Raw genomic sequence first — 11,704 nt, 5'->3', positions numbered from 1 at the left:
ACTAACTTGTACCTTAAATGGTGTGGCGCTTCCAAAGTAGCTGTTGGAAGCCGATGCGTCGCCCCTGGGTAACCGTTGAAGGATCTGGGAAAAGTTGTCCATCATCGCGTTCCTTTCTCGCTCGAGGGCTTCTTCGAGCAAGATTTTGATAGGATCTCCTAACCCTCATCTTTCTTTTCATCTGCCATGGGAGACCGTCGAGATTTGCGAGGCTGGTCTCGAAAAGGTTCGACCAGTTCAAGCCCTAATTCCTTATGTCCCGACCTCATTGGGGACACGCAAAGAAAAACAGAGGAAAAAAAAAAGTAGACCACCTGGATACCACTGATCTAGATTTAAGCGGGAACACAACAAATTACAGAGATAACCATAAACACAGAGATGTAGCGGAAATAATACTTCATTTCATTAATGTAAAATATTGAAATATGCTTACAAACAGGAATGGAAATAAACCAGCTAGAGCGATGGTAGCTTATCTCTGAGAAGAGATGTGGTGGCTACATGCCTCTGAACTACCTTACAATGAGACTCAAGGGCCTTTTTATTATTGAACAATAAGAGAAAACACTAAATAACCAAAACCCTAACCCGAGGAGATGTAACACCAAGAGTTTATGGGCCCCGTTGGAGTGAGTTGGACAACCAACTTCCCGAGGTCGTGACTTGGTCATATTATCTCCATTTGACGAGCATGATAGCCCGTTGGAAATATCTCTCCGAGGATTACAACGAAAAAGACAATTTTAAAAAGAAAAATTGCTGACAGTAAATTTCCAAAAAAACGTCGTTTAGGGCTTCAAAACGGATCCGGAATTTTAGGACTCGAAAAACTGCTAAAAATAGTAAATTGTGCTACAATTAAGGAAACTAAAAAATTGAAAGAAGCAATGGTGGGGGTCCAAGTGGAATTGGTGGGTGGCCGTCAATATCCACCTGGATCAATCTCCCTTGGAATCTGTAAGCTCCCTCTCAAACTCGACTCCCTCTGAGTCTCTGGAACCTAGACCTTCTCGAGAAGGTGTACCTTCTTCTCGAGAACCTGTACCTGCTCCTATGAAGCATGTACCTACTCTTGCTTTTGTGAAACTTGCACCTAATCCACCTACTTCTTTCCATGATCCACAGGCTTTCCCATCAACCTATAGAGACCATGCTATCTAACTCTGAGTACACTCACATCAAATTTAGAGCCTCTGGGCTTGAGTCTTTCCTTCCCATCCTAGAAGAATACCTCAAACCCCTTCCTCTCGATCATCGAGACATAAATCATGCTATATCTGAGTCTTGGTATAAACAGTACATCTTAGACCCACATCACATGTCGTGTCTCCATCCTGAATGGCACAACTCTCGATCCTCGGATCTCCAACTGACTCTTGTCGCCCAAAACCATGTGCAACTTCAAGTCCCATTCAGATAGAGTCTCAAAAACCTCTTGTGACCCTGTCATATGCTTCGTCGCACCACTGTCCATGTACCATCCATCCTCATTGATAGTACCCTGCGAGAAATGAGAAATCATAGAAAAGTCCTCCTCTTCCAATCTCCTATTGAGATCATCTATCTTAGCTGAAGTGGAAACACTGGCGGCCTGCTTTCATTTCCTCTTCTCATAATCTCCCTTCTTCTTCATTGGACATCTCGATGAATAATGACCCATCTCACCACAGTTGAAAGACTTGACTTTACTCAAGTCCTTGTTTTGCTTACCCTTCATTCGCGTTGCAAGTGCCATGTCATATCGAAAGACTTCTTCTTTGGATGAAGATCCTCGTCTCACAACTCTTCCTGAATGAAGTCATCCCATAGCCTATCCCATTCTGGCATCTTGTCACAGGCAACGATCCATTTGATGAAGGGATTTCATTCCTTGGTGAACCCTTTCAAAGCAATCCTTACCATATCTCCATCTAAGATAGTCACACTGATGGCAGCAAGCTCATCTTTGACCTAAGAGAATCTCGTCGAATATGAGGTCACGCTTTCACCCTTTATCATATTGGTGGACTTCAACTTATCCTCCAATACTAGTGCTCAATTCTTGTTCTTATTCTAGAACAAATTCTGAAGAGCCATCCACACCTCATGTGCATTGTTCTTCCTGGACAAATGAGGTATTAGGGCATCCTTCACACCATCTAGGATGATCAATCTCACCCTCGCATCCAAATCTTTTATATTTCCAACTCCTTGGGGTCAGTTGGCTTCTTGATTCCTTTATTGATGAACTCCCAGATCCTATTGACCTGAACGATCAACTTGATCCTTTCCTTCCAAGGACTATAGTTGGACAACCCCTCCAACCTATCCTCATACCAAAAACTTACCTGCAACTTTGACGTTGTCGTGAGCCCTTCACTTACAATGTGACCAACTCTCTCACATTGTACTTCGCTACACACAACTCTAATTTACTTACTTCCAAAGTAGCTCAAACATGCTTCGATACCATGTTGAATTTCCATGACCTTGGGTCTAGGTTAGAGTCTTAAAATAAATGATGCTACCAAACCAAGAATCTCAACCATAAACTACTTTGCACAACGGAAATATAAAGCAGTAAATCACATATGCACAGATATACACACTTTTTAACAAAATTGTACAATCACCAATCTTTGTTATATTAAACCAAATTGAATAATACAACAGTCTATGGTATACAAAATACAATGAAAAACTTCGTTGCATCTTCGATATCGTGTCTTGTCCTGTCGGTCCTTCGCTTCCATACTGCTCACTAGCTTCCCCTTAGTCCTTCAAAGGACAACACATCGAGACTCCGCAAGGGCTGCCTCCTAACACTGTTGCATGTCACTTCTGCTACATGTACACGGGCTCATAAATCTTCTCTCTGGGTAGGCATAGTTCCTGAGCTCCAATCTGCCTTCTAGTAGCCCCTTTTGTCCATCAAAGAGTTACTCATAAGGCTGCAAACTTCACTCAATCACACACCAAACAACGTCCTTCTTGTATGCTACTCTGGGGCTACTTTGGGTAGCCAACACATGCCCTCCAATCTGATCAATGGCACCCAATCCAATCACTGCGGAATCTACACCGATGAAGGCTTATGGTCACTCAAACAAGCCTCCAAATTGGCTCCCACATGCTGCAAGTCAAATTGATCCAATCTAGTCAATGCATGACCCAACGCTCCTCCAAAACACTGCTGCACATATGTTTGCACTTCATTGTTTGTGACAGTCTTGGTTAGGCCATTTACTACAACCCTAAATCCACCCAACAATCAACGAGCAGTCCTTTAAGGGTTGCGACACACTTTAGTAGACCTCCTCCCTTGCCACGTTGTTGCCTTAGGGCATGTGTCAACCCTTGAAAACCCTTACACAAGCCTAGTTGTGTGTTATGGCCTGCGGCATAGCACAAAATCCCTACTGTAGCAATCTGCCTCCAAAAACAATGCCCAAACAACCTCAGATCAACAACGTTCTTCTCTTCATGAACTTGGCCTAGCATCCATCCACCTTGGTGCTTGAGACAACACTCTCAGACCTATTTTGACCCTAAAACAATCCTCCATTACCTTATTGTCATGTCTCTTCCTTTATTACGGCTAAGGCTAGAGATACTCCTCTCTAACGAGTCTTTTTCCTAGAGGCAACGTTGCAAATGGATACTCAAATGCTTTGTCTTCACCTTGTATTTATATCCAATACAAGGGTTCCTCCAACGTTATAATTTAGTGGCTGCCAACCTGTCATGTGCCTAAAACTCCTTAAGCTGACCTTGACATTCACATTGCAATCCCACCATATAACTTCAAAAATTTATTTCTCCACTTCTACAACTCAGAATTCGACAATTCTTGAAGCATTAGATTCATCTTTCCACCCTCTATCATCGCATGCCATCACATGTAGAAATGTGCTTCCGAAATTGCCCCAAACACGAATGGGTGCAAAACCCCATCCTTGGGTTCCAAGCCCACAAGTGACCCTTGTGGCATTTTTCCCTCCAAACCCTGAACCCTAGGGCTTGGAGTACCTCCCAAGCTACACAAATCAAGAGACCATGGGCTTGTTAAAGATTTACAATTGCAATTCACTCTCAAGTCACATCTTGCTCCAATGACAATTCTTAGATTGACATGGGGATTTCTAAAACAATGCCAGATATCTTTTGAACCGGTGATCTCACTCCATGAATACATGACTAGAGTTTATCTCCTTTAATATTGTTTCATGGTCCCATAGTCAGTATGTGGCTTCTTCTCTATATGCTTGTCATTCTACCAGTGCTTTGCAATAATGGATCATGAATCTGTAGGTGTGCTTTTTGTTGCAAATTGCACCTCTATTATGCCTCACAACTTCAATGTTTGAATTAGTGGTGGACTTTTTGTGGCCATTTTACCACAATCCTTAGTCTCTAATCTGTATTGTTTTAGCAACTACAAACATCGCTTTCCAAATTGCTCAAAGCAAGCATCTTATTGAAGAGCCTATATTTGATGCTATTTAATATTTATGCCAATAAACATGTCCATTTTGGAATAGGTCTTCTAGGATTTTAATTTAATTATCAATAATTATTAGGTGGTTAATAGGGATTTAACCTCCATAGACTATTCTAGAATATTCTTAGTTGTATACACAAATCAAAGGCTAAGATTTATTTACAAAGTAGTTATGCATTTTTTTCCTTTTTAATTAAATTCATTAATTAAAAGAAATGTCATATGAACAAGCGTCATATGAAATGAGTTATAATATATTGGGCATGTGGTATTGTAACAAATCCTAATTAAGTCTTCATGATAAAGTAAAAGTGAGTCTCTATGGTTAATAATCTTGTTACATCTTTTTTTAACTAATATATGTTTATCTTATATATTAATTCTTTTTATCATTAATAATTATTATATTATTATTCTAAATAAAGTTACAATTTAGTTAATTCTTATGATTTTTTTTAATTTAGCAATTTGAGATGCATGATGAAGTAAGTGTTTTTATGTTTATTATGGATTGATGTCTATCAGCGTTGCCATTTAATTGATATGGCTGCACTAATTATTCCTATGTCAATATTTATCATGGTGGAGTTGGTGAGTGGGTTGTGAATTGACACCAAGGACCTATTCCTTTGGCTTTGCATGTGAAGAAGTTTTTGTTTTAGAGGTTCATAGCATAATTATTTGCCAATTTATTGTGTTTTGGAGGCTATTGATGGTGTTTTTGCCATAACTCTTCAATGAAGTCTTCGTTTTTTGTGTTGTTGAGTCGTTGCGAAGAGCATTCACTCTCTTTCCAATAGTTGCTTGTAAAATGTTTGTTTGAGATTCTTGCTTTTTCTCTTAAGTTAGATAAATTAAGAGAATTGATTCTTCGCTTGTACGTAGTTATCTATCATGGCCTTGTTTTCCAAGGGACTCATATCAAGAGTTGTTGACCATGATGGCCTTCATTTTTGGTACCTCTTTTTTTGCATCTTAAGTAGTGGATTTTGGGCCACTCGTGCAAATATTCTTAAAGTGTCACCAAGTATTTACCTCCATGACCAACCTTGTTTTACAGGGCTTGAAGCTAGACACTTTGGAGTGTTTTTGGCACGGTTGTTCAACATCATCATCACCTTCAATTAGTACCTTTGTACTTTTGTATGCATCTGATATCCATTGCCATCATCTATGTCTATCTAGTTCAACATTGTGTGGGATGGTGTGCAATGCTTCCTTTAGTGATTTAGTGATTCTTTATGCTTTACTGTTTTATTCAAAATCAACTGTTTTTTAAGAGTGGACCTCATATCGAGCACCAATTCATATTTTGACTCAATGGTTACAATGAGTAGCAACCCACACACTCCAGCAAGATCACCTGACTTCCATAAGGACACCCATTTTATGATGTCTTTTGTTGATTTCACATGATTGGGTTGTTTGCGCCAGAACTCCATTTAGTGGATCAGTCTCTTTGCTTGTAAGTTTGAAATTGTTGTTTCGATTTCTACAAGGATCTTTGGTGATGTTAACAACTTGGGGTTACTTGGCCCTCTTTAGAGTTTCGACCATACTTCTTGTATAGAAATTTCAATGGCTGCATACCTCAATGCTCATTTGATGGTTGCTGGCGGTTGCTTATGGTCAAAGCCTTTGTTTTGGTTCCTCACTGACACATATTTTTCTATAGCATCGATTTGTTGGATGTTGATGTTTGCCATTCTCATGGCTCTACAACCAAACCTCTTTTGCTTCAGAATTTAGGCAAGTTCATTAAGGTTACTTGGCTCTCCTCTTTGGAGTTTTGGTCATACATCCTTATTGGAGCTTCTAGTCCTTTAGGTCTCTTGCTCTTGCTGTTTAACACATCATTGTGAAATCTTCAATTTTGGCTCCAATGGCCTTTTTCAACATTAACATTTTCTCTCTTTGGAGATGGGTTTTTTCTTGCAAGTTTTTCTCTTGTTCTCCCTCTTGTGAGAGTCTATTTTGTACTTTTACCTTCATAGGCCTAGTTGCCTAGACCCATTTTTGTCTTTTTTTTGTTTACATCATACATTTCACTTAAGGAAGGGATTTTAGTGTTCTATTAGTGTACAACCAACTACTGTTTACTTGTAATCTTACATATGCATACTTAACTGCCTAAATATTATCTTTTGCTAACACTATGTCTCTTCCCATTGTCATATATAGCAGGCATCCTCTTGTATCAAAGAACATATAACAGATATAAGGATTTAGGGATATATTCTTTATATTTCTGTTTTGTTCTAATGGGGACTAGGGTCATTTATGATCCAAGTTAGATCCAAATTTTTACATTGAGGACACATGGGGTCCTAGGGAGCACATCCCCATGAGATACTGCTTCAAGTCATATAATATCATTAGTCAAATAGTCATTATTTATGTTTTTACTGTTGAAAAAAAAATTAATTAAATTTTTGCATGTCCAAAGATTTATATGTGATACATCCGTTTGTAATCCTGCAGCCTAAATTTCAAAAATTCCTATTCCCACACCTGTCCACATTTCCACACCCACATATATTGGCAACTCAAGAAATGTAATCCCTCTTTAAGTTAATGGTTCAATCATCCCCTTTAGCTTGACATGAGGAAAAGGACCTCAACCATATGATAAGGGTGAAGCTTTTCTATCACCACTTCCTAGGTTGCAATATGAGTTCCCTTATTACGTACAATGTCTATATTTTTGCCTCCATGGTCCTCAAAGAATCACGCAACTTGGTTTTACTCGGTGGATTGCTAAATCTAAGATAAATAATGTGTTAAAAACCCCTTCACCAACTGCCATAAAGAAGATAACGAAATACCTAATTAAGAAATTTGGAAATATCCTATATTAAATAACAAATTTGTGCCCATCCCAACTTGATGCAGAATTGCACTCAGGTCCTATCTCATCAGATTGGGATGTTTTTCAACAAAAGCAAATTACATTTGCAGTCATTTACACTTCACTGACCCAAGCGATGTAACATAAATATACTTAAACCTAAGTAAATTTAAGGTGCATATCTTAATTTTTATCACCAATAATCTCCACAAGAACAGAATCCTTCTTTGAAATGATGGAAACGATTTGAATCCCTTACAATAATTTCTCGCCTAACAATCTTGGAGATGAACTTGGTGGCTCTGTGGCAGTCACCACATACGCGAAGATTCTTTGTAATATGGATAGGAGTCCCAGGACTTGTGTTAATAAGCCCAAAGGCGATTGCAAGCTTCTCACTGTGACTGTGGAGCATATGTTCCTTCACTTCCTCCTCCACGTCATGCAGCACAAAGTTTGTGTCAGGCAAGTATCCTGCTTCTTTCATTTGCCTTCTCAGATTCTCCAATACTGCATAGATCTGCTCAGATTGGGGGTGCAGTCGGTCTCCAACAAGAAAAGAATGGACCTTGTTATTTACCTCAATCAAGCTGCATCCTGGTGTCTTTTTCAACCCTTTGCTTTTCATCATTGTTCTCACCTTTGCTGCATCATCCCACCTGCCAGCTGCAGCATAGATGTTTGATAATAGTACATAATTTCCAGCATCTTCAGGCTCTAATTCAAAAAGGCGTTCAGCAGCATACTTTGCAAGCTCAATGTTGCCATGAATCCTGCAGGCCCCCAGCAAGGCTCCCCATACACCAGCATTGGGTGCTAATGGCATATTTTTTATCAATTCTTGTGCCTCATCAAGATGCCCTGCACGGCCAAGAAGGTCAACCATGCAAGCATAATGATCCACTCTAGGTGTTACGCAATAATCTTGCTTCATACAATTAAAGTATTGCCATCCCTCCTCTATCAGGCCTGCATGAGTGCATGCATACAAAATATGTGTAAATGTGACGTGATCCGGCTTCATCCCTGCCTGCACCATTTGCATAAAAAGATAGTGAGCATCCTCAGCAAGCCCATGCATTGCATACCCACCAATCATTGCAGTCCATGATACAACATTTTTCCTAGAAATTTTGTCGAACATTTGGCGTGCAATCTCTATTTTCCCACATTTGGCATACATATCTATTAGGGCAGTCTCCAAAACAACACTCAAATCAAACCCACATTTAATTATATAAGCATGGAAACACTTGCCTTGTTGCAAAGCAGCTAAACGGGCACAGGCAGGGATCACACTGATCATGGTAACTGCACTGGGCTTTGTGCCCGACAATTGCATTTCATTAAAGATGGACAATGCCTCAGTGGCAAGTCCATTCTGAGTATATCCTGCAATCATTGAATTCCATGAGAAAACATTTCTTTTTGACATTTTATCAAACAATTGACGTGCAATGTCTATACTCTTACACTTCGCATACATAGATATAAGTGAATTTTCCGTAACAACATTCAATTCAAATTTATTTTTCATAATGTATTCATGTATGTACTTCCCCTCTTGCAAAGCTGCTACATCAGCACATGCAGGGAGTACACTCACAATGGTGACCTGGTTAGGTTTCACGTTTCCTGACTCCATCTGATGAAAGAGATCCAGAGCTTCTTCGGCATGTCCATTCTGAGCATACCCTGATATGATTGCATTCCACGAAACCACATCTCGTTTAGCCATTTTGTCAAACACTTGGCGTGCAACATTTATACTCCCGCATTTAGAATACATAGCTATAAGCGAATTCTCAACTGAAAGATCTAATTCAAATATATTTCTGATGATGAAATTATGGATGTTCTTGCCCTCTCGCAGAGCTTCAAGACTTGCACATGCCTGCAGAGCGCTCACAGAGGTAACCGAGTTGGATTTAACATCTGCCCGCTGCATTTGATGAAATAGTGCCAAAGCTTCAGAGGCATGTCCATTCTGCGCATACCCTGCAATCATCACATTCCATGATATCACATTTCTGTTGGGCATAGTTACAAATAGCTTGCTTGCCATATCTAAATTCCCACACTTGGAATACATATCTATAAGAGCATTCCTCACGAAAACATCGGACTCATACCCAGTTCTGATTATGTGATCGTGAACTTCCTTGCCCTCTCGCAGAGCTGATAAGGAAGCACATGCCTTTAGTGCAAAGGGATATGTAAAATTATCCGGCTGTATGCCTGCCTCTTTCATCTGGTGAAACAGTGTAAGGGCTTCCTCGTAAGGTCCGTTGTGGGCATACCCTCTCATCATGGTGTTCCATAGGAAACTACTTCTCTCGGACATTTTATCAAACACTTGGCGTGCATCAATCATAATGCCGCAGATGGCATACATTGTGGCAATTTTGGTAACAAAGAAAGTATCATGGTAGAGTCCAGTGATGAGGAGGTGAGCATGGAGCTGCCTTCGCTGTGAGAATGTTTTATTGTTAATGAAGGTCTGCAGAAGGGAGGCATAATAGTTATTGATAGTAGGGGTATAGTCATCCCTAAAAATATTGTTAATGGGTTGGTCAGAATTCCAGTTGGGTGGTGGCTTAATGGCAGAAGAGATATGAAGATAAAAGCAGAGTATTTGTCTCTCATTTTTGCACCTGTAAAATCTCTCAGATAGCCAACACAGATCAAAAGTTGGTATATGAGGCTGAAATAATTTAGCTGTAAAAGTAACAGCAGATGCCATATGATGGTTTCAGTCCTCCTCAACTCATAACATAACACAAAAAAGTTGTAACGTTGGATTACCTAGATCGAAATCTTCGTAAGTGAGCAGTTACTAATAATTTGAAAATGGAGTTAATGCAATCCGCATTGTTCCGGGTAAATTCAGTACTGCAGTCTCCCATACCCATTACAGGGCAAATGAAGCAGATGTCAAACTGTCATGAAAATGGCCATGAGGCGTAGGACAAGTAGACTACAGCCATGAAAATTCTTCCATCCGTCTGCGTGTTATCATCGAAATACGCAAACGCGGAGAGGTGGAAATTTCGATGGACTTTTCAATTAAATGGAGAATTAAGATTTAGCAATTGCTACTATAATTATATGGAGTTTTCAATTTACTTAAATATTTAAAATTACAAGTTGAATGATACAAAGTTTTATTTAAGTTCTTTATCTATGGATTATACACATATGTATTAAATTTTCTGCAAAACAATAATATATTTTATAAATTAATTTCAACATTAATCTATCAATTTAGATCCATTTTAACCTTAGATTTATCAAGCGTCTAAGGTATCAAATCTCTCAAGGTGCAAATCTCTTCTTTGAGTGTAAAACTTCATGAAAGGTTTGCACCTTGAAAGATTTTTGATCCCTCCCTGTGCTTGATAGATCTGGGATTAATATGGATCTAGGCTAGTTTCAGTCGTGTACGACGATAAAAAAATATGTTGAAAATAGAATTAATTTGGCAATATTAAATATAGTTAACATGTCTAAGTTTATATATTATGACAATACAAATGTTGAATACAAAGTTATAATATTTAATATTCAAAAATGCAAATAATAATAAGAATATGGTTAACCTCTGAAAATTTATGATGTCTTCCTTCTCTTTTACATCTCTTGCACATTGGACCTATATCTGTCTTAAGTACATGAATGCCAACATATGACTCTTCACACACACGGCAATTTTCAACTTCAACCAATCGATCAATCCTGTAACAAAATTTTCGATGTGTGTTCAGTGTGGAGCCTAATTATCTTCTGTATTCAAAGGTATTGCCGCATTGGACCCCAGTTGTCGCCCGTAAAATATTCGCTGCAGGGGGGGTCTAGGGGGGCAGCTGCGGAAGATGGACAGTTGAAGCTAGAAAAGATACACACTAGCCAGAATCCTGCAGATATGTTAACAAAAGTTGTAAACAGGGAGAAATTGAGATATTGCTCAGTTTCAATTGGTCTTCAAGTATAATGAAGAAGATGAGAAACAATGAGGTCCTAAGTGGATCCATTGTCCAACAAATGAAGCAACGGTGGAGTTGCTATAATCAGTCTCCAAGTGGGAGATTGTTGGATGTGGAGCCTGATTATATTCTTTATTCAGAGGTATCACCGCATTGGACCCTAGTTCATAATGTGGCAGCAACGTCACCCGTAATATTTACACTACAAGGGGGCTCCATGGGGAGGCAACTGCGATCTTTGGGAGCCCCCCTTTGGTGGGGGATCGGGGGTAGCGTCCCCGAAGCTAAAAATAGATGCAAAATTGCTTTGTAAAATGTTGTAATTTTGTAGTCAATCTGGGCCATTCATTAGGCTGAGATCTGACAATAGAAGTTATGTTTAATTTAGGG

The 11,704-nt window shown here is 39.2% G+C and overlaps 1 pseudogene; it reads right to left on the bottom strand.

Moving 5' to 3' along the window:
• Nucleotides 1-7,312: 7,312 nt before the first annotated feature.
• On the bottom strand, nt 7,313-10,415 carry LOC149145554 (pentatricopeptide repeat-containing protein At1g11290, chloroplastic pseudogene; annotated as a pseudogene).
• Nucleotides 10,416-11,704: the final 1,289 nt, after the last annotated feature.

This window comes from Pinus tabuliformis, chromosome X (assembly GCF_031772625.1).
Source record: "Pinus tabuliformis cultivar Carrire ecotype Pingquan chromosome X, CPIR1, whole genome shotgun sequence".
In the NCBI taxonomy this organism is placed as follows: domain Eukaryota; kingdom Viridiplantae; phylum Streptophyta; class Pinopsida; order Pinales; family Pinaceae; genus Pinus; species Pinus tabuliformis.
The sequence above is the reverse complement of the archived record's forward strand: the minus strand, read 5'-3'. Positions and strand labels throughout refer to the sequence as shown.